General features: G+C 42.6%; 1 protein-coding gene across 1 annotated transcript in view; it reads right to left on the bottom strand.

Moving 5' to 3' along the window:
- Positions 1–23,905, bottom strand: part of ERBB4 (erb-b2 receptor tyrosine kinase 4) — a 465,169-nt gene that overhangs the window by 192,073 nt on the left and 249,191 nt on the right. The window lies entirely within an intron of this gene.

The following is a 23,905-nucleotide window of genomic DNA, read 5'->3' as shown; positions in this document are numbered from 1 at the left end:
TCCAAAACTCCTATGGACATGCCTTGCTGGAAGCTTTGTGTTAGAGATGGTTTTTAAACAGGTAAAAGTTTTGGGGTTCTTCTTAGAACTTTTTGGGACTTTTGTGTGTTTTGTTGGGGTTTCTGAGTTTTCTTTTTATTTTCATATTGATAGCAGTTTGCTTAGAAACCTGCTCTGTTGCCCTGTCTCTGAAGACTTGATCCATCAAATATCAACATGAAAATGATCTTACAGTTGTTGGCTATAGCACCAGGCTTTCCTCTGGATCAAAAACTTTTTTTTTTTACCCCCTAAACCCTTGTTCAAATTCACAATTCCTCCACTTAACCTGTCTCTTTTATTTCCAAAGCGGGAGACAATGCCTGTGACTTTGATGAAAGTTAACAGGAAATGTGAGTCAGTGTCAGAGCTTCCAGCCTCAGCAGAGAAATGCTGAAGGTTAGTAACTAATGACACCCTGGAATGACATGAAGTGGTGCTGCAGGGCCAGGAGTGCCACACACAGACATGAAGGATAATTCCTGACTTTGGTAGTTGCAATTAAGGTAGTCTGAGAATCCTCATCCACCAGGAAAACCTTTAAAAACTGGAGTGGGAATGCAAACCTTTACACACACCACTGTATTTTATTTATTTTTTAAATTTCATGGTTTACAGGTCACACAGCATGTAAATGAAGCAGCCCCCAATCAAGGAATGTATTAAATAAAGGATCATCTGTAAATACATCTTCCCACCATATTAATCAGTATTACTATTTCTTAGAAACCTCTGGTTTAAAAGCTTAGCTTTTCGTTGAAAAGGGGCTTATAAATGAGAACAATTATAATAATCTGCTCCAGAAAAACAGTCCAGATTAGAGATATAGCAATGATCTGTCTGTATAATATTCTTATGATCACAGGAAAAACCCATACAGCATCTGTTAACAATTTTGCTCTGGGGAGAAAGAGAGGCTTAGAAGAACACCTGAAATCATGATTAGTGATGATTTCTCTGTGTTGCTCCAGCTACACTGGATTACCTAATCCATTATGGCCCAGATTTTGATTAAAAATAACTGAAAAACAATGAAAAACTGTAAAATCTGCATTCATAGCTTCTTAAACACACACATAATATCTGGACTAAGCTTTTTTTTTTTTTTTTACTTCAAGAGTAAGGGTAACTGAGAGGTGTTTCAAAAACTTTTATTCTATTTTCAGTCTCATGAGAATGGTGAGACAATACAGATGTTATAATTCATGCTATCACAATCAGAAGCCAACTATTTTCTAATTACATTATATTAGAAGCTTTGAAAATTCTCTGCAAGTCCATTTCCCCACACACAATTCTACACAGCTCCTCTGTCAGCTGGCACACTGAACTGGCCCAATTTCTGGGTTTCAGAGCATCCCCTCATGACAATGCCTATCCAAGTTGCTTTCCTGCTAGGAACTTTGACGTATTCTTGTATAACAGGATCTTAATCTAAAAGTAATTCTAATAGTTTTAATTTTTGGAGAAAAAAAATTTTTCAGCACAAAGGTAACCAGGAAGTGTATCATATGCTGTATTTCAGGGAAGGCAACATCCTCCACTGCGATACACTAAAAGTCACCACAAAAATGCTCTGACTTGCCTCATCACTGAATAGCAAGTGCTATTTCTGCTGCTCTTTCCCAAAAATGGGACACAGTACCTCCAATTTCCCTGCACTGCACCATTTTTCAGCAGTGACAGAATTAAAGTTTCCAGGTTATTGATGCGCTGAGGTGCAAACACACCTGAGTAATATCGAAGGTGTGTTCTTGTGGATATGAAGTGACACTGAGTTCAAAGTTCAGCACAACCTTTAGAGCACTTGTGTTTGACTCTTCCTGCTCTCTGGGCTCCAGATTCATTTCCACTCCACCTTCCCAATCCAACCCGCTACCCTCCTTTTCTTTACACCGAGTGCTCGGTGTGTGTAAATCAGCACAGGTGCATTGGCTTCACTGACTTCAACTCAAAATGCATTTTGCACTTCTTTGCCCTCTCTTAGCAAGAACAATGCCTGGGAAGAGCTAATAAACTCTGTTACATGTTAAGCAAATGAAGCACAACTGTAATCAATATACAATAGAGCTGCTGTATAATGAACTCATCATCATAAAGTCATCATCTCATTTTAATTTACAGCCCTGAAAGTGAGAGATAAAGTTAAACAACAAACAGCAGGAGAAAGGCCGGGTCTCTGCCTGTGCAGGCAGCAATGGAAGCCAGGCAAAAAGAGGATTCTTCTCCATGTGTGCAACACCTGAGGTGTCTCTGTGCTCAGCTCTTTCCAAGGCTGGAGCAGAAGAGAAAATGCCAAGTCCCTGAGTGAATTTTGTGCACAAAGAAGCCAGTTCCTGCCAAAGAAACCCCAAACCAGACTGCTCAGAGTGAAGCATTTTAAATACCATTTAGGGGAGAGTATTTTTGTCTTCTAAAACAATTGTTTGTGACACTGGAAAACTGTTAGTGCAAGTATGACCCTGCCAGCAGCAAGTGCTACTCTTGGGCTTCCACCCTGCTCAGGGACACCAAGGTACAAAAGGGGATTTCTAAGCACAAGACCCAGCAGCTTTCACTGGGAAAAGAATTCCTAGAGGTGCCTGAAAACTTTGGACATCTTTCTGGAAGGTGTGACACCAGGTGTGAAACCAAAATCTCCTGGTTTGGCACCAGGGCTGCAACCCTGTGCCCTGAGCAATGCAGTAGCACCAAGGGCCACTTGATTCTGAAGTGAAGGGCAAATCTTATCTTCCATATTAGAACTACTCTACTGGCCTAAAAGCAATATAATTCTGCAGCCAAAGTTACACAAATATAAATCAGCATGTGTCCTTGCCACTGAAATCTGTCATTATTTTGCTTATTACTCTCAAATGATTGTGGGGAACTTATATCAGCATATTATTAAAATTCTCTTAAATGGTTATTTACTCAGGAAGATAAATCAGAAATGTATTATCTGCTGCTATAACTGCTGTTTTCTTGCTTTCATTAGCCTAGTAAAACATTCCCACAGACTTTGGTAACCTACCCTACAATGCTAACAGGAGAGATGGAGATGCACAGGTCCCTGGCAACCAAGAAACACAACACCTCACACTAAAGTGGCCAGGAACACAGACAGGTACACCACACATAGCTCATACTTAGTCTGCCAAGCTCAAAAATGGACTCAGAGCTTGACTGAAATCACTAAAAGCACATTATCAGCCACCAGAAGCATGCAATCACTGCAAAGGGACACTGGCTCTGCAGAGAAGGAAACAACTTTTCTTCTTCCATCTGTTAAAAGTGCATTTTACTGAGCTTTTTTTTCTTTGGTGTACTGTGTAATCCCTCATTGTCTGCTATCCAATTTCTAACGTGGGTTAAATTGGCAAAACATGTTTTCATTTTCTAATGCATCCTGGATTGAAAGTTACTCATGTATGTTTATATACAGTGGGGGTTGTAAACATCTATTTAGCTGTAGAATCTGTTTCTAAAATTGTTACAAAAATGGTTATAAAGTAGCTATTGCTATTCCAGGTTGCAAATTAAAACTCTTCTCTGGTGCTACAAAATCAGCTGGCACTAGGAACTGGAAGATGGCATGGTGAGAGGGAAAAGAACTAGCTCTGAAGTGGGCAGGCAAAGGGGAGGGAGCTAATTAGGAAAAACTGGGGTAAGTCCACTCTAACCACTTCAAAAGCAAACCAGAATATATCTTACACCTTTCAAGCTGGCTATGAAGGCAGCAGCTGTCTTTTACACCCAGGTATATCCTGCATGTATGTATTATTTAACACACGCTGATGACACTGAATTTCCAAGGTCAGCCTCACTGGGGCTGAAGCACCTTTACCATAAACACCCCAGTGATGGGGATTTCTTCTCCTGTTTAACCCAAGATGCTGAATGCATCATCTGAGAACAGCTTAGGCCTGGAGATTTCATGCCAAACCAAGTTTTTTGATCCCTCAGCACAGTTCATTGCTGATGACCCACTGGGAAAGCACTTCAGGTCCATCATTAATAAGCTCTGCCTTAAAGGGTAATGAGAACTGGGTGCTTCAGGAGACAATAGCTCATCCATCATCAATCAAGATCTGAAGTTTTTATACAGATGATTTAAGAAGAGTTGGACTGTGCAAAATTGAAATGTCACATTTGTATTGGGAGATGGGGGTGTTTGGTAATGAAAATGAGAGTTTTAACCTTCTCCATTTCAGCTCAATGACCATACTCAAAAGCTCATGGAACTGGAATCTATATCCCGAGCAGAAGCCCCAGACAACCTTCGATCTCAATTATACAATTTCAAGTACAGTTTATTTGGGTCATTAGCTGGAAGTCAGTTTCAAGGCTTGATGGAAACAGCAAGATATTCTTTATTTCTATCAAAAGCAATCAGTGTTATGTGCAGCCTGTGGGTTTGTACTTCCAACTGCTCAATAACTAAGAACGCTGGGTTGTAGAAGCTGAACATAATATTTATTTTTACTTATTGTAGAACCTGAGCATAAATCTTCTAATCCTAGCCCCCTGTTCTTCTGCTTAAATAAAAATGGATCATTTGATTACCTTTCACTGAGTTAGATGGGGTACCCTTCTCACCTGAGGTGTGTGAAGACAGGCTCACAGGGTATTTAGCTACTTCATTACAGGACAGCAGGCTCTGGGCCACTCTTTTGTAGCCCTCACTCCAAAGGGAATATCTATTTCATGAACAGGTCCAGCCAGAGAAGACATTTGTACTTGGATTATTCCTCTGTCTGTGCATCCTTGAATTCTGCTTTCTCACAGCCTTTTTAAAATAAGACACCAAATCATTTATCTGGTGTCCTGGTTTTGCCAGGTTTTGTCTGGTTAACTCTGTAAAAGGAAAAAAACACTGCAAAATACCCAGCCCTTTGGGATGAACACCCCAGATGTTCCATGATCACAATTTTCTTTGGGAAGTGCCTGATGTGTGTGTAGGTCGGTGTCAGGCTGCTGGACACTGTTTCACCCTGCACCCTCTGGGCACAAGATGTGTCAGATACATGGCCCCAAAGGGCTCTGGGCATGGACAAAATTATCCCAAAGACTGCAGAAGAGAGAAGCAACAGCTGAATCCAACAAGTAACACAAAACCCCTACACCCATCCAAAAGGGGAAAAACCACTTGGGTGTGAACTCAGTTTAAGATGTGCTTCTGCTCATCAAAAACAGTCCTGTTCTGAAGTGTAATTTTTTTTTTTTTATTCAATACACTTGGTTTGTGCTAAAGGAAATTATCCGTGTCCCTAATCCTGCTAGATTCTAAGCAGCAGGGGCTGTAAACATCTATTTAGCTGTAGAATCTGTTTCTAAAATTGTTACCAAACTACTCTTAGTGCTTTCTCCCTTTACTTCCAGTGACCACAGCAGCTTGTGCCTACTTGGATCTCGATTCCCTGAAGCACCCAGGCCCAGGTTCACGACTAAATCATTCCCTTGCCCTCCACTCTGGAGGAGGCTCTCTGCTCTGCAGTAATTACTCTGCTTTGAGAAGGGAGCTTGAAATCAATGTTACCTTTGTTAGCCGCACCCCTGCCATCAGCATTCCATGTCCCTGATGCTAAATAACCAGTCAGACACACTGGTTATTTAACATCAGGGACATGGAATGCTGATCAGCCCCAGCTCTGCCATTCCCTTTGCAATGGTAACTGCAGGAGCAGCACTACCTGTTTACAGCTTTACCCACCTCATTCTTTTCCCATCATGAGCTTTTCAAAAGCTGTTTGACCCTGTTGACTTTGCAGGAGGAGCTCTCCTGTAATATATTGGCTCTGTTACAGGGATATTAATTTTCAGGATGAGATGCTAATTGCCTCACTTTGTCCAGTCAAATTCTGAACCTGGTGTTAGAAGCCAAGTGCCTTGAGTTAGTGTTTACTCAATATAATTCATGGGCTTGACAGGCAGATTAACAGATTTCAACCTTACAACTGGAACAATCCAAGGGGCTTCCTGTGGGTCACTCCAAGTCAGGGAGAGAGGCAGAACAAGCCTGAAGAAGTGATGATTGGGAAGGGGAGACCTCTAATTGCAGCCTGCAGGAAGTCTAAGGGGAACACAGACTCTTCTCAGAAATGCCCAAGGACAAAAGGCAACAGGCACCAGCTGCAACATGGGAAAAACTGATTGGATCTGAGAAAATCTTGTTCCCAGCTGGAGTGTGGTTAAGAGCAGACTGATCAGAGAATTGGTGCTATCTCCATCTCTAGAGATTCTAATAAACAATGAACAACCTAATTCTTGTCTGAAACTATCTTGCTCTTAGTAGAAGATTGGACCACATGACCTCCAGATATTACTTCCAACCCAAGTTATTTTGTCCTTCTACAGTTATTAATCATCTACTACCACAGCACTCACAACACTCCATTAGCAATCCATTCTCTCAATTTTTATGAATGCATACTTCATTTTAAAATTTAACCTACTGGTAAGCATTTGGTGATACAAAACCAAATGGAAGTTGACATACATTTAAAAGCACATCATGTCCATGTATAAAGAAATTATTTTAATTATTTCCAGTATTTGAAATGCAGAACCTGTGTCACTGTCCCCCACTGCATGCAAAGGGGACATGTGGACTGAGATGAATGACAAAACTGCTGCCCTTCAATCTTCTGATTTTTGGCTAGCAAAAAGAAAATTGCATTTATTTAAGTCACTGGAGAGAATCAGCGATGAGTTGCAAATGACTGTCTAGGGGGAGAGTGAGACATGGCTGGCTCACCCCAGAAGACACTGGTGCTCAGTGAGAGCAGCAATGTGCCAACAGCCAGGAATGAGCACTCATCTCATTCCCAGCAGCCATGACTTCATCCTCAGGTATCGCAGCCCTCCCTGATGGGGATACCTGAGTCCCAGTTACAGGAGCACCCTCATGAAGAGGTGAGCTGGCTCTGCAGGGTACTGCTGTGCGCCTCTTCTGATAACACCACTCCCGGACAGTGCTTTCCTTCCAGCTGCTCCAAAAAAACACATCTCTGAGTTTGGATTTCAGCCAGGACATCTGAGTACTCAAACATCACTAAAAGCTCCTGAATCCAAACCAAATCATCTTTCCTCTGCCCTGCTCACAAAAGGAGCAGAAGAGGGGATGGTGTGTTGTACACTGGGTGCACCAACAGGGCAAAGTCTGCTTGGTATCCCAGCAGGCTCCACAAAGCCTGGAGGCTCTGACAAATACCCCAGTAGTGGAATTTATTTCTGCTGTCAGGTTATCTTTACCAGTGAGCATCCTACAGGATGTACTCTGGGGTAATGACCCAAAGCAGCTGTATCAGCTCTTGCCTTGCCTGTGCCTTTCGCAACACAACCCTTGTTTTCTGCATCAGGCACCCTCCAAATTTGTTCAGTGAAGGCTGAACGCACCTCAGTGTCACTTTGTGTGCCCTCTTGAAATGCCCTATAGCATCACACTGATCAGCTGAAACACAACCAAACCACCTCTCCTGACTCACCATGGTTATTTCACTTTCATTTTTCCTTGTAATTTCTCCTGAGCTTTTCCTGTGATTGGAAAGTTTCTCCAGGTGAGTGGCCCTACAACAATGTGAGTTGCTGCCATCAGAGTTTCCTAGTGCCTCCATGGCATTTCCACCAGCTGCAGATTCCTCCACAAACTCTCCAGTGAGCCACCAGTCCATGTGTCCAGGGGGTAAGACTGCAGATAGAGTCTTCAACCATCCTCCTTCACCTCTGCCTGCTCAGAGTTCTGCTGTAAGACACAGGAACCTAAACCTCAAAAGGGACTCACTCCACTTCCTTCTTTCCCTTATATCAAGGGCAGGCAGACAACATTCAAGAGAGTCTGAAGAAATTTGGGAAAGCAATGGAGAGAGAGAGTACCCCAGGGCAGAAAAGGAGGAAACTGTTGCTTGGGTTCATGTAATAGATATGAGGTCCACTGAGCCAAACAGAACCCATAAAGAAACTACCTCTCCACTGAAAACTATCTTACATGTCCCATCATCTCTGTGGGTCAAATTTGAGAAATAGCACTGAGAAAACTTTTATTTTTTCCCCTGAAGTTTTCACAAAATTCTTTCCTCACAGGACAATAATCTCATTTCTTCAGCCAGGATGAGGCTGCATTCTTTGACTGATTCACTTTTGTATTGCCAAGACAGACCCAAGCATTTAAAAGCCTCTCCATGCCAGGGCATTTGTATATAATATTTTCATCAAATGATCACATCATGTTTCATGCATGCTGGTGGCAGCTCTCAGTTTGTCCCTTCCACCAGCTGAGATATGTGACACTGCCATGTCCCTTTTCTCCTGGCATCAGCTCTGTCTGTGAGAGTAAATGCTGCATGGCAGTTTGTCTGGCATTGCTGCTTTCCACATGGAAGTCAAGCAGCAGCAGGAACAGAAACCTGAGCAGGGGCATCTGAAGGCAGCAGGGCTTCCCTGCAGCACCCCCAGGAGTTTCTGCCATTATCTGGTGGTGTATTCTCCAACTCTTTTCTGACAAGCCAAGCAGGCTGCTTTCTATCCTAAGCACATCTGGCACTCAGGCCTTCAACTTGGCAAACAGACTGATGGCCTTCTGTCTTGGAGTGCAAGGGCCTCAAGTACATCCTGATTGGCATCAACAGGCAGAAATTCCTTCTCCCTTTGAAAAAAATTTTCAAGATCTGGATGTAGTGGTACTTTCCTCCATTTTTCTGAAAGGCTGTAAAAATTACTGGCTCCATAGAGTCCTTCTCTTTCAAAACTGTCATAATGTGGCTGGGAATAATCCTGGAAGGGTGCCCAGACCCACGTCCAGCTGCATCCTGAATTTCAGTACAAGTATTTGCATACAGGCTAGTAATTGGCATGCAGCTGGTTTTATGCCAGCTCCAGCAATTGCATAACCCAACTAATCTTTTCTCTGGGCTCCAAAGAAGAGTCTGTGTCTGCTGAGCTTAAAATTTCTGGATGGGATCTGTTCAAGTATGCTCTCACATTTCTATGCCATGCTGTTAACCTCTCCTGAGATACAGTGCTGACTCTTCAAAGAGGAATTTTAATTGAAAATTATCTGAGGTAGGAGGTGCTTCTGCCTTTCCCTGGCTCTCCTGTGCTGAAACTGGGTGAATGACATGAAAATCCTCCTCCTGCTCAGAGGACTGTGGAGGGACTCCGGGCTCCTGCCATCTCTAAGACCTTGGATTGCATTTGCCCTCCCAGTGCTGTGGCTGGGGACAGCCAGATAACCAAAAGAAGGACTGTAAAGTGAGGAACATGCATGTTAATCACAAGAATCAGTAAGGCTTTCTTTGCAAGTTCATAGGTTTGAGAAGGTCTGAGCCTCTGCTTTCCCAATTCCTACTTTTTCCCCTTTAGCTGCCATAATTGCTAAAGGTTCTCTGTCAGTCCTGCTTCTGAAGGCACATTTCAGTCAGGTTTCAGATCTGATGGGGTGTCAAAGAGGCTGTCTATGTGGCTGAGTCACAGAGCCTGTGGTAACACAGATAACATGCTCCTGCTAACAGTTCTCCAGCTCCAAAACTCAGATGGCTTTCTGTGATGGTCTCATTTAACCACAGCTTTTTGACCTTATTAAGGTGTTTTAAGGGCTTATTTTACTTCTCATTATCCTCCCCTGACTATTTTAGTAATAAATTCACTTTGTACCTTTTAAATTGAGCCTGGTTTTCCCTTGCAGTTTTTTCCCCTTATCTCAACTCATGAACCTTTTCTTCATTTTTTTCTCTCCTCTGCCCAGCTGTGGCAGGGGGAATGAGTGAGTGACTTTCATGAGTGCCTGGTGCTCCGCCAGTGTCAAACCATGACAAACTATTAACCTTGAACCAGATACTCAGGCAAGGAAAATAAGCACATATGAATTCATGCCAAAATAATCACTTTACATACAGGGAGCTAAAGCAGTGGGTGACAAAGTGCTAAGCACAAGAGATAGTTCAGGGTGAGTGCATTCCCTGTTTTAAGACCACCATCACTCTCCTCAAGTGTCCCCTAGTTCTTCCAGCTGCTCTTAAATAGGAGCCCTTCTCATCTTCCACCAATCCTAATGTTAACAACATCTTACCCTCCATTCTGGCTTTTAAAAGCAGCAATGAAAACCTGTCGCAGCAAATGTCACAGTTGCGACAACCACAATACACAACGCATCACCACACAATTTCAGAAAGCTCCAACCCACCCTCACCTCTTCAGAAGGCCTCAGGCACTGCCCACACACAGTAACACCAGGGCACCTCAGCAGGCTACAAGCATCTGCCCTTCTTGTCCTTCAGCCCAGCCTTTTATCCCCTCCTGTTGATGCCCTGCACCTGTGTGCCCTCTGTTCCCTTTGGTGGTTGGTCAGTGCCCCTGGGCACTCCATGGCTCGTTCCCTTCAACAGCATACACCTGTCCTGCACAGCTGTAGCCCATCGGGGATGAGGCTGGGCCAGCCCCACTCCCAATCACCACAAACTGTGTCCCTACAAACAATGGGACATCCCACTCAATGCCTTCGTTTAAAAGCCACCCTCTCTTCCCCACAAATGTGCATGGTCTGCATGCCCAACATTATGGTCAGGGAAATGTGCCCTGTGCAACCCCTTGAACCCCAGTGACAGCAAAGCTCACAGGAGCTTCTGTTTTCTGGCTGCTGGTTCTTTAGTTGCCTTTGGTTGTCCTTCAGAAGGAACCTCATGTTCCTTCAGACCTTGGATACGATGCTCTGCATCATCTTTCCTCATGGTGATATGTCACAGCTGAGACAACCACAACACACAGAGCATCCCCACACAATTTCAGAAAGCTCCAACCCACACACAGTAACACCTCACCTCTTCAGAAGGCTTCAGGCACTGCCCACACACAGTAACACCAGGGCACCTCAGCAGGCTGCAAGCATCTGCCCTTCTTGTTCTTCAGCCCAGCCTTTTATCCCCTCCTGTTGCTGCCCTGCACCTGTGTGCCCTCTGTTCCCTTTGGTGGTTGGTCAGTGCCCCTGGCACTCCATGGCTCGTTCCCTTCAATAGCATTCACCTGTCCTGCACAGCTGTGCCCACTGGGGATGAGGCTGGGCCCAGCCCCACTCCCAATCACTGCAAACTGTGTGCCTACAAACCCCTCTTCTTTCTTTCTTTCCTTCCATCACTATTTTGATGGTTATAAACATTCTCCTAAGACACCCCTTTCTTCCCCCAGCAGAGGAACTGCAGTGAACCCAAAGTGCTCCCAGTGATGCTGCAGTAGATCAGGAGAGAAGCTGTGGCCTGTTGTGACACAGAAGTAAAACTGCACTGAGATCTATGTCTCCACTAACAGGACATACTCAGCTCTCAGTAGTGGCATTTTCCTACCCATTCCTGTTCTGTATCCAGGAGTGTGGGTTGCCTTCCTGGTCACATTTGATAGCAGAATATATTTTCTTCCTGCAAAAGGATCAGTTTGCTTGCAGTGTTTTACTGCAGTTAACCCAGCCCAAACAGTCTCTCTTTGCAGGCAGCAAATGTGTGGTTTGTCCTTGTCTACACTCCTGCTAAACTGCAGCTGGCACTGATTGATGGTGTTTGTTTCAATGAGATCATTTTTAATAATGTAGACAACAGGAGGGAAGATCAAGTGCCCTGACCCACCAATTCTGCTGTGCTAACTGCTACCCTGAGCAATAAGAACAAATCTTGGTAGTATTTTTGCCAAAGGCCTTCCCAAATAACCCCACACAAGAGAGGGGGAGCAGTTGCACAGCCCCTAGGGTGTGAGCAGAGCTGCTGAGGGGGAACCAAAGCAACTCCTCTCCCAGCCTCAGGGCTTAGCTAAGTCAGATTCAAGCCTGAATCTCTTCCCCTGCACTGCCCAAGGTTATCTTTGTGGCTTCTCTTACCACAGCCTTTAAGATCACAAATTATAAACAAATAAATAATTCTACAAGATCTTCTAAATGATAACTTCATTCTCAGTTCATAGAGCACCATCCCAGAACTTAAAAAAATATTGGTAAAGGGATGGGAATATTCATCCAATCCAGTATAGGGAGGGAAGGTGTTCCTGGAATTACTGTAACTCTTTATTTGTCTTTAATAACCTGCCTTTCTCTTGAGCTTCAGGTGTCCTTGTTCAAATTGCATAGGCAGTGTAAGGCTGCAGAAGTTACAAACCTTGCTATGCCTGGTCTTCAAAGGCTACAAAACATCTGTTGGCTGGCAAGAGCAATTAATTAGCAAAACTGAAAAGATGGTTCCTTTGTAGAAAGGCTTGGATGAATCAGGGGAGGGGGAGGTGACTCCAGGAAAGTGAAGCCTAGAGAAGGGCTGTAAGCTGTGTGCCTCTGGGCAAATTCCCAAGGCTGAAATCTCAAGGAATTTAATGCTTCTTAATTCCACAGGATCTTTAATTACAGCCAAGAGAAGGCAATGAGATGTGATGTCAATGTTTAAATGAAAATAAAGATAATAAAAAGCCTGTCAAATTTACCAGCCAGTCTCCCAGACACAGTCCCACACACGCTGAGCACCTGGGTGGTTGCTCAGAGAAAATAACCAATTCCATGAACACAGTGACAGGAGAGGAAAACAAAAAGGCTCCCAAACCACCCACCCCACACCTCCTTAGAGGCTGTCTCCTCATTTTGTCTGAGTGATCTCTGGAAATGACAGTGCTGGTACATGAGCATTTTGGGAAGAGCTCATACTCTCACATGAATTGGACCAACATCCACTTAAAAACCATCTTAGTAATTATGGACTTAATTACAGGTTTGGGTGTTTGCAAGACACTTTTTTTTTGGAAAGCAAAGCTAACCCTTCTAACCCTTCTTGTTTAATACCCCCCAACAGTTCAACAAAACTCCCACTGGGCCGCTGCACAGGTTGCACATGTGTTGCCAACTCCTGCCTGCAGTTTTTAGAAGTTTGGTTATTTTTCACCCAACAGCTGCCAGGTACTTCCCAGAGGAGCTTAGGATTGCTGAGGAATTTTTGCAATGTGCCTTTCCCAATGCTGGAGAAGCAGCACTTTGGGATGGGACTCAGTGCTCAGGGTACCATCTCCCTCTGTATCCATCTCTCCTGTGAATTTGCCAGGTGGGAAACTGTCTGGGAAGGGAAAGGCTGGTTCACCAGGGAAGAAGAACTGGGTGACAACAAGAATTTGGATAAACAAGTGTCTCCCTGTTGTTCTAAGTTCTTCTAAGCCTTCTGATGTTTACATTTTTGTAATGGAGTTTCTCACGCGCTTTTATGTAATTAATGATCGCTTTGCACTCCTTTCTGGAGGAGGGGAAATTTGATGGACTGTTGGTTTGACCAGTGTGGCTGGAGAGGTGGCAATTTCATCCTCCAATCCACAGTCACTTTTGAAAGTCTATAAATACTGGAGTCAGAAATAAACTACACTTTTTTGCCTTGGACATTTCGGCGTGTGCGTGTCATTCATTTCATGTCCTATTCTGACAAAGAAGCTCAGCTCAGGCTCCTCCCCCTGCCCAAGCCCTTCCATAAAATATCATTTATGCTATACTATAAAAGATATTCTAGGATTTGCACTAATACTTTCCCTACTCGTCTCCCTGGCCCTATTCTCCCCCAGCCTCCTAGGAGACCCAGAAAACTTTACACCAGCCAACCCCTCCCCACATCAAACCCAATGATACTTTCACCCTGAGCCAGCTCCTGCCCCTCGGCCTAAGGTGAACCAAGGAGAAACGTCCCTGAGTGCATGCCAGCTCTTGGCACAAGAGGGACAGAGAGCCCAGGGCTCCAGCAGCCACTCTGAGATCTCTGGAGTCCCACTTGGATCAGCCACCTCAGTCTGACACTTCTCTTGCAGTTGCATTTCTGCACCTGCTCCTGAATTATGGAAGAGCTGCTTTAAATCCTAGAAAGTCTGAACCTGAACTTGGAGTTTAGCTGCCCAACTCTGACACAGAGATGATGGCTGGTCAAGCAGAGGAATGCCAGCACCAGGCACCAGCTGCTTCTCCCCAGCAGGCCACAGGCAGCACCCTCACTGTAAATTAAAATTAAACCTGCCAGATGCATAGTAGGGACTCAGAGGGATCTAAAGAAATTTCTGTTTAGAAAAAGCCTCATAAAGAGACTCACTGCACTCACTTAAAGTAAGACAGAAGAAGAATAATATGGCCACATATCAAATACACAGGAGAACAACCTTAAGCTGATAAACAACCACCTATAATTAAAAATTAAGGATTTTTTTTCTTCAGTGATTTTGATTTCTTTTCAGAAATAATTAACCTTTCCTAGCATATGAAATGTTTCTGCCAAACAAGAATAAAAAGAAGACTAGATATGTCTCAAGGCTGAAAAAAAAATCAGATCTGTGCAGTCACGGGGTTCCTGTACATTTTCCCTTTAAACCCATAACTCAGTTTTATATTTACTTTGTTAATTAAAACTGAGATTTATTAAATTTGTATCTTAAAAATCCAATAAAGAAGAAGCCACCATAGGCAAAAGCATTTCCCTTGATACAGCTGTTAAAGTGGGCTATCAATCAGCCATGAACACAGACACACAACTCACTGTGCCTATCAGAAAATTATAAACCCACATCCCACTGATGGAGGGAAGTTTTGATTATCAGCAGCATGTGCCAGTATCCCAGAAAATACAGAACTGTGTTCCACACTGGCAACTTCAAGGTGATTTTTTTTTTTCCCTCTGAGGTATATTATGCTTTTTTATTATTACTATTATTCCCCCAGTAATACCTAGCTCAGAAATGAATCCAATGCAAGTATCCTGGCTGCAGAGAAGCTGGGGAGCAGAACAGGGCTCTATAAATAAGGAATACCAAAACCATGCTGTTCTTTCCCTGAGAATTTTTTCCCAATAATTTTGAACTGTTCATTAAATAACCAATACTCTTTGCCTGAGCAAGCAAGACACTGAACTAAAAAGCAGACGTGCCCTGAGAGCTTTCATGTGCTTCCCCTGGCTGAAGGTTATGCTGAACTTTACTCAGGGTGAAGGCATTGCCTGGATTTCATAAAGTGTGCTGGGTCAGACAGGAGGCACAGCAGAAACTGGATGGGATGTTAGCATGAATTTCTTCTGTGCTTCTCTCTCACTGCTTTGCTTGGCAAAATACATACTAAAGAAAGAAGAGTTTAACTTTTAATTTGACTCTGGGTTTGTAGAAGGATGTACTGACTTGAGAAGTTTCTGTTTGTCTGTTCATACATTGTGTAATTAACCTTGTGACTGATGAATTTCTAGAAAATTCTGTGTATGTGTCAGCATGCTTCTAAATAAAACACATCCAGTCTTCTTACGTGGTACTGTACTAACAGCTGTAACAACCAAAACCTAATTATTCAAATTATTACAGACAATATTTTGGCCTGAGTGTGGCTCCTGGTGGTGCCAAACAGTTGTAATATATAAGGGGTGAAACTTGTAATGAAAAATTAACTCTAGGCTTCAAGTTTCTTCACTCTCCATGCAAGTGAGATCTCTCAAAGACTACAAACATGTTTTGGTGTTGCTCTCAAATGTTTTCATGTGTCTGCACATGTGAATTCCTTGTGTATCACTTAAAACCAGAAAAACCCATGTGGCTGACCTGAAATGTCTTTCACTGCCTTCTATGGCCTATGAGAGTTCCTACCAAGGAGCAGAAATTAAAGCCCTGAGCAGCACAAGCAGCCCTTCAAGTACCAACTAGATTTAACTCCACTGGAATGCTTCTATCAGCACCTTCTGCAGAAATACCTATTCTGTTAATTTGACTGAATTGCTCTTTAAAATATTTTCACTTGGAACAAACATAAAATCATCCTGGGTAACCTGAAAATATTTCTATCACTACTGAACTTTATATTTGCAGAAAACCAGTGCTCATGTATATTATTAATATATTACTAGTACAAAATAGAGTGACCCATTTAAAGGCCAATCAAGTGCTCAAAAAGGCAAATAAAAATACAAGAGACTCATGTGGATTTTAAATTAATCAAGGCCTTTAGGAAAATTAATTAATGCTCAACTAACTGGCATTCCTGAACTGTTTCTTGGTCGAGAGAAATCAGTTATCAGCTCCCAGACTGGCAATTAGGAACTGGAAAAATACTTGATTGATACTGTAACAGTAATTAAATTAATGGAGCAGATAGTGCCTATAATCAATGAGAAAAACCTAAAAAGGGTCTTGGTGCATGGTATTATACAACACACATATATATATACACACACACACTATAAACTAGATATTATACTATATATATATAGTATTGAGATGGTATTTTGTGTTTAGATGTAGATGTTTATTATTTTTATTTATATTACAACCTGTGAGTTAAGAAATGACACAAATTATTTTTAATTTTCACTTAATAACTAATCACTTGAAGTCTGTAATGTTGATTTTTCTGTCCAATTACAAAATACTACTTAAACACATGAAGAAGAAGGTGAAGAAGAATAATTAGTTACTGTTCTAAAACTTTTATTTTGCTCTATATATATTGCTATATTCTAAAACTTTAAGTTTTTTACTTAGTGATATTACACACTTTTAATTAAATTACATACTTGTAATCTTAGTGTTATTAATAATAATATAATAATTATTAAATAATAATATTAATAATTTTGGAAGTTTTTTAATGGCCTCAGGTAAATATAGTATTTTCTTGTGGGTCTGTGTCTTTTAGCACAGGAAGTTTAAAATTCTCAACATCATACCACAGAAGAGTTGGTTTCTTTGGATTTCAGTTTGCCTCAGTTTACTAAACAAGGCTCCTTTAATAGGGATTTCATCTTTTTATACACACAGAAGTTAAAATGCCAGATGATCAATCCCAGAGAGTTTGCAAGTTTATGGGACACAGAACTTGGAGGAAATTTCAGCTGCCTCTCCCTAAGAGCCATTGCTGACTATGTAGAATTTTATCAGAATCATTATTTTCTGGCAAACCAAAAATTTCAGAACCACTCAGCTCTGGGGCAGATGCAGAATGCACTGCTGGTTTTTGGAGTCAAAATGAGGTCCCTGCAGTGTCCCCTCTTCTCAGTGAGTTCAAGGTTTCTTTTCTGACCCTTTCTGATCCCATGGAAGCATGCAGTATTTTCATTTCTGACAGATTTTAAGCCACACCTACTGATGTGTAACCCTGTTGCCTCTTCTCAGGGGTGGGAGCTTTCACGCATTAATTACAGAATATTTCAGGGCTGACTGCAATTGGCCTTTAGCCAGCTTCCCACACAGAAAGCCAGGGTAACTGGAAGATATTTCATCATACCCTGACACTTCATATTTCTCCATCACTGACAGGACCATCATCCTGCAAAAGTCCATTTCCAACTCAGCTGTCTGAGAAGAATGAAAAATTATTCCTCTAAAAACTCTAAGCAAGGGAAAAGAAAAAAGATAAATAGATTGGACCTCATTTAAAAGTTGTTGGGAATGGAAAATTACATGAGAAGACACAAGCAATAGTTTATTTAGGACAACAGCCTCTGGCATGGGCTTAAATGCCCATTTTTGGTTAAGGCAGGCAAGTGGTCTTTTCCAAAGCTCTGCTTCTCTAGGGGATTCATATTGTGGAGATAATCTCAGCAGAGATACGATGTCCTTTGCTCCAGCACCTGTCACATACCCCCTTTCTTGTCTTGCCAAGCTCTCAAGGGGCCATGCCTGCTCTCTGGAGTAGCAAACAGAAGGCATCTGTCACAGTGCCAGGGGTTGTCATTAAAAACAAATGGAGAAATAACAACAAAATAAAGAAACAGCCAGTGCTGGGGAGCCTCTGCCAAAACCTCTCCAGTTTAAGATGTCACTGTTGCTGTAACAAAAGGACTGGATCAAATGCACTTACACATGCCTGTGTTGCTACCTTCATAATTTCCTGGCTGAATGAACAATTTTGTGCTCTGCTTTATTCCAAGAGTAAATACTACTGCTCAAAAAAACCCCACAACACAAAACATCATGAGCTCTACTAAAAGTATATTGTCCAAAGGATGCAAGCCCATGCCTCCTATCAAATATAAAAATCAAATATGACACCCTATAAGCCTTTCAAATCAATTGTCACCATATTCTTTGGTTTATTTATACCAACAAGCAGAAAGAGCAACTCGCATCTACCAAAAGAGAAAGAGGGAGAGAAAAGGGCAGTTGTGCAGGAACTCAGAGTTCTGAAATACTCTGTATTTATATAGCACAGAGAGGGAAAACCCACAGGCTGCAGTTCCAGAATGAAGTTCCCATTGATTCCTACTTCCTACAAGCTGCTGGATCAAATACCATACCCATTATTTATGACTGGAGGTTCTTAAGTAATAAAAACCCCATAAAACATCCCATTTTTTCCTTCTCCCTTGTATATACACTCATTTTGCAAAATGAGTGTGTTCTTGCTTCAGCCTAGGGCAATCTGCAATCCATCCCATTACCACCCAAGACAGCACATTTAAAACAGAAAGCCACAACTCCAGTATATGGCACTCCAAGGCTTTTTGCTTAATACTGGTTTTGGCACACCCATGAGGTTTCTAGGCCAGAAAAAAAAACTGGCAGTAATCTGCCATGATATTTCTGATGCAAAGGCCACAAAAAAAAAGCCATTTGGTTATAAGAACCAATGCAAGGCAATCCCTAGTACCACCAGCATTCTCTTCGTTGCATAGTACAAAATGATGAAGAATGAAAGAAGGGAAAGATCATGAGAAAACATTCAAAGTCTACAAAAAGTAGCTTCCACACAGGATTTCCCTTCTCCCTCTTAAAATTCAAAATGAATTTTAAAAAAAAGTAATTAAAAAATTAAAAAGCCTCCTGAAATGTCAACAGCGCCATGAATATGGGGTGGGGGTCCATAGCCAGGAACTCATGTCATCAAAGCAAGGCTCTTGGAATGTTTTCCCAACAGCTGAGGTACAGCATTTCCCTGATGTTCTCACTGACTGAAGGAAGTGATGCTGATTGTTACTTGTTAGATTCAGTTTCTTGACAAATCACAGGCCTAAGTAGTCATGGATTGCACACTGATTTTAGCCTTTCTTTAGGACTCTGTGTAAGGGGTGGCAACATGAGAAATGAGTAACTTAGTGCTGCTCAGAAGGAGGTAAAACAGCTGATGCATTCAAGGAACCAGATGTTCTTGTGAATACTTGCAAAGCTGAGCTGAAGCCATCTGGTCTCAATGCTTTGCCACTTGGAAGATGTGATGCTGTATTCTCAACTTCCTCTGTTGATATTGCTGATTCTAATTGAGGTTTCTTTTCCTCTGAGGGTCATGGGGTTTTTAAGTCTCTCTCAGAAATTATATCCGGATTCAAAAGTGACACTTTTCAATGTGGAAGGAAGTCTAAATAAAACAGAATAAAGGCTCTGTCCCTTATTCATTCCCCATGTGCTCCAAGCATTGGAAAGGGATCATTAGGTACCAGTAACAGACTGACTTCTTCTCCAAACCTCAGTCCTCCTTTGCACTTCAGTTACAGGTGACGCTTTGTGGTCCTGACACCATGAGGTTGGGGAACAATGAACTTTGGCCTGCAAAGCTCAGGGAGTTATTTTAAGACCTTCTGCTCTGTATCTAGGGCACCCTTGAACACTTGTGCCTGCCAGGGCTGTCTCATGGAGGCTATTATCTCACACCAGATGCCTGTTCCACAGGGATTTCTCAGGTTGTGCAACATTCCCAGAGCAGCCCTACCCTTCTCAGTTTGGGAAGGACTTTGAGATGTTTGAGCACATCCAGAGGAGGCAACGAGGCTGGAGAGGGGCTGGGAACACAAACCCTGTGAGTAACCACTGAGGGAGATGGGGGTGCTCATCCTGGAGAAAAGGAGACTCAGAGGTGACCTTATCACTCTGCACAACTCCTGAAAGGTGCCTGTGCTCAGGTGGGGTTGGGCTCTTTCTCCAGGAACTGACAGAACCAGAGGACACAGTCTCAAGCTGCACCAAGGGAAATACAGGTTGGATATTAGAAAAAAGGTTTTTACAGAAAGAGTGATAAAGTTCTGGAATGGCTGCCTGGGGAGGTGGTGGAGTCACCATCCCTGCATGTGTTTGACAAAGCCTGGATGTGGCACTGGGTGCCAGGGTTTGGTTGAGGTGTTGGGGCTGGGTTGGATTCGATGATCTTGGAGGTCTCTTCCAACCCGGTCATTCTGTGATTGTGATTTACCTTTCCATGAGCTTGCCAAGGGTGATCACCAAGTAACAGGGTTGGTGGCTCACTAGGGTTTGGCTACACCTGACCCACTAGAGGCCAGCAGCTTAAATCAGAGCATCTTTGAAACCAGAAGCACCTGAGTGCTCTTATTTTATCAGTGCTGAGGCCTTAGCATAGCATTCCAGCCAGAGTGATGTCTCAGGTTTTACCTTTTATATTTTTCACATTCTGTACTGCTTTAGTGTGTGGGTTTGAGCTTCATATTAGGGGATGGTCAGCTCTCTTCACAGAGCAGGGAGACAAAACAATTCCTTCTCTAGCTGGGGACCAAGGACAAATGATCCAAATTTCAGGCCCAAGAGCATAAACAACGTGGGCTGGAGAGAGAAAAACAAGAAGGATGGGACTTCATGGGCTAAACTGTAACTGGACAATTAAGTCCAATATGCAAATGGACCAGAACTTCTAAAAGTGAGAGACCCCATGACCGAGTGTCCATTTTGTGACCATCTTGGGTGTAGCCCTGGCTGGGCTCTTGTGCTGCCCAAGGTGGATCCATTGAGGAAATCCTTTTAATAAATCCCTGCTTCATTCTTTAGCTCTGGCCTCTGCTCTAGGTCAGCCTTCACAAGGCATCAAGAGGAGCCGTGCTTATTTACAGCATTTGCAAATCCTGCCCTACATGTGCAGCTCTGCCCTTCAGACATGTTATTTCTGCCTTCCCCTGTACTTGCCCTCTCTGTGAGAGGTCATAAGTCACCACTGAGGAGAAAGAGGCTCCATCAGGATAAATGCCAAGTGCCCTTTAGGGATACTTGCAGCAAAGCTGCTTCTGTGCTGGATGGTCCCTGGGATCCTTCTGGAAGTGGGCTCTGCTGCAGGACTGCCTGATGCCACACCTGGGCACATAGGCAGAGTGAGCACATGGTCTATTTTCAGTACAGAGCTTTTGATTTCTGGGTCTTGGGAGGTTTTTTTAAAAAGTCAAATGGGCTACATAAAGGAAATGTCAACTTAATGGTTCATGAAAGCACTTTCCTGGAGAACAAACATTAACTGTTCAGCATAACTGAACATGAAATTTTCTGCTCTGGAACAGGCTGTGTATGCAAGTTTGCACAGAAAGGCCATCTAAAAGATGGAGCTGGCATAACACTGACACCTGCAAAACAATCTGAACAGTCCCTACCCCAACTGCTTTCTCTGGGCAAATTCAAGTAAATCAGGACAAAGAATTTTTGACACTTCTCAAGTCCGCAGCATTATCATTGGAAAAAAGTTCCTGTCAAAATTTTTCTGTGCCCAGTTTATTCTGTTACTTCTAGTAACAGCTCATTCCCCATGTCTGGGCTTTATCTTTCAGAATTAAAGCAAAGAAAGAAGTTAGGCTTTTATTGCTGCAGCATTCCCAGCCCTCCTCCACAGTATTTCATGCAAAATTGAAGACCTTCCAAATTTGCATTCTTTCTTACTTGGAAAAATCCAGCCAACAGGAAGCAGTTACTAATATTCCCTGCTGCCACCCCATTTCTGTAATGGCAGGTCGCTTGCTTTGTAGTTCTTTATAACAAGGCAGAACAAACCTCACAGCAGTCAGGAACTGAAGTGTGCCCATGTACTGGGAACATGCTTCTGTTCCCATGTGAATGCACATTGTTTCAGGAGAGCTTTGATGACATGGTGTCAGAAATAAACCAGCAGAGACATTGCTCCTGTCAAGTAATCACAAACACCCAATTTTAGTGCTGCAGGATGTTTCTGCTCTAACAAGGACCAAGCAGAGGGAAAGCTGTACCCATCCCTGCCAAGTTCAGGAAGAACAAGGTGAAATCTGAGGTGAACTGAGGCTGCTGATGTTGGAGACTGAAATCTTATAATTTATAGCTTAAACATCTTCATGAAGGACTTTTGCCTGTTAGGGCAAAACTGTATTAAAGCTGCAAGAAAACCATCAAAACCCTGAATGGAGTCCTGAATTGCATGTTGGTACTTAACCCCTGTCACCTTCCCCCTGTTCCCCCCAACTCTTTCCTTTCCTTTTTCCTTGCCTTTTTCCTTGCCTTTCCTTTTCCCTTGCCCCTTTCCTTTTTCCTTTCCTTTTCCCTTGCCCCTTTCCTTTTCCCTTTCCTTTCCTTTCCTTTCCTTTCCTTTCCTTTCCTTTCCTTTCCTTTCCTTTCCTTTCCTTTCCTTTCCTTTCCTTTCCTTTCCTTTCCTCTTCCTCTTCCTCTTCCTTTTCCCTTCCCCTTTTCCCCTTCATTTCCTTTCTTCTCACTCTTCCTTTCTTTCTTTCTCACCTCTTTTACTTCTAAATAAAATATATCAAGATTTTTGGCACCAACATCTAACTTATTTGGTTTTCATCATGTTTTTGGGTGTATTTCAAACCATTCTGGGTTCAATCCATTTGATTCACAGAGGCTTAGTTTCCTTTGGTCTTCTGTATTAATTTGGATTGTAACAGCTGGTAGAAGGGGTGTGTGCAGAGTGCCAAGGTTTTGGCCTCTTGAGAGTTAAAAAAACCTGATGAGCATCCCTAGAGAAAGCCATGCCTTGTGCCCAGCTGCAGCTTCCTCTGGAAAAGAGGGTTGGGGAGGTTGTGGTAAAAGTCAAGGGCCTGGCTTTAAGGAAATGCTTTTCTTGAGTTCCTGTGGAATTTAGCAGAATCCTGCCAAGGCACTGCGAGGTGCAGGCTTGGACCTGATGGTCTGTCCCAGTGCTGCACTAAGTGCTGCAGACCCCCGTGGAAGGGGAGGTTTCACCATCACTGAGCAGTTTATGTTCTCACTTCGCACAGCAGAAGAAGCACATTCCTCATTAAAATTTCCAATGTGACATCACAGAAAGCTCAGATCTAACAAATCACTCCAATGACAAGCCACCTTGAGATGACTAATTCCTGAAATCAATTATAACACTGGGAAGAGAAATAAAAAGTGATGTAGGAAACTTGGAACTCTTTTAGAAGAGAAAGTCTCTCCTAAGCCAAAAAATGGAGGCAGATAAGGCAGCATTTCCAGGGACACCCAGGCTGGCCACAGCAGCAAGAAAAACAAGTATTTGTTAGTTTTACTATCACTACTGCAGTGTAACTAGCCAGGGCTGACCCTATTTAAAAACAGCAGGAGACATTGTTTATTTGGCTAAAGCCCAAACAAACTTCAGTGGTGCAGTTTGAGGACCACAGCCTCAAAGGAGTGGGAGATTTTATCATTATTATGTATTTACAGGCTCTTCTGGCAAATCCTGCTGCATCCAGAGAGTGCCAAAATATCTGTGCTAGCTCTGCTGGCTCAACACTGTTTTCTGCACTGACTGCTTTGGCCAATGAAATATCTCCACCACCCAGGACTGAATTGCTGCAGGAGAGAGATAAATTTGTAAGTGATATTTTGATTTGGGATTAAATCATTAGTATTATCTGGCCTAGTTTCCTGAACCAGTAAGTGAAGACATGTTGTAGTAGATGAGAAAATAATCCAGCTGTAGAAATGCTACAGAGAGAAAACATGGGAAATAGTTTCATAACCATGTTAGGTGAAGCCTGCAAGTCCTGTTTTCAGGAGATTGGAAATTTTGAAATGTGACTTCATTGTCTTTTAAGCTGAAAGTCAAAAATTTAAATTCGTCTAGCAAAAAAGATCCCCTTTTCAGATCACTTGAAACATTTCATTTCAGCAAATGTAAATATTTCCCTTTGATTTGCCCTGAGAAAAATTTAATATATATTAAAAAGGAAAATATTCAAAGCAAAAAGTATTTTTTTAA

The sequence above is a fragment of the Melozone crissalis genome, unplaced genomic scaffold, assembly GCF_028551555.1.
Source record: "Melozone crissalis strain CALT ecotype California unplaced genomic scaffold, PUWL_Pcris_2 ptg000023l_1, whole genome shotgun sequence".
In the NCBI taxonomy this organism is placed as follows: Eukaryota; Metazoa; Chordata; class Aves; order Passeriformes; family Passerellidae; genus Melozone; species Melozone crissalis.
This window is presented reverse-complemented; position numbering and strand designations above follow the sequence as displayed.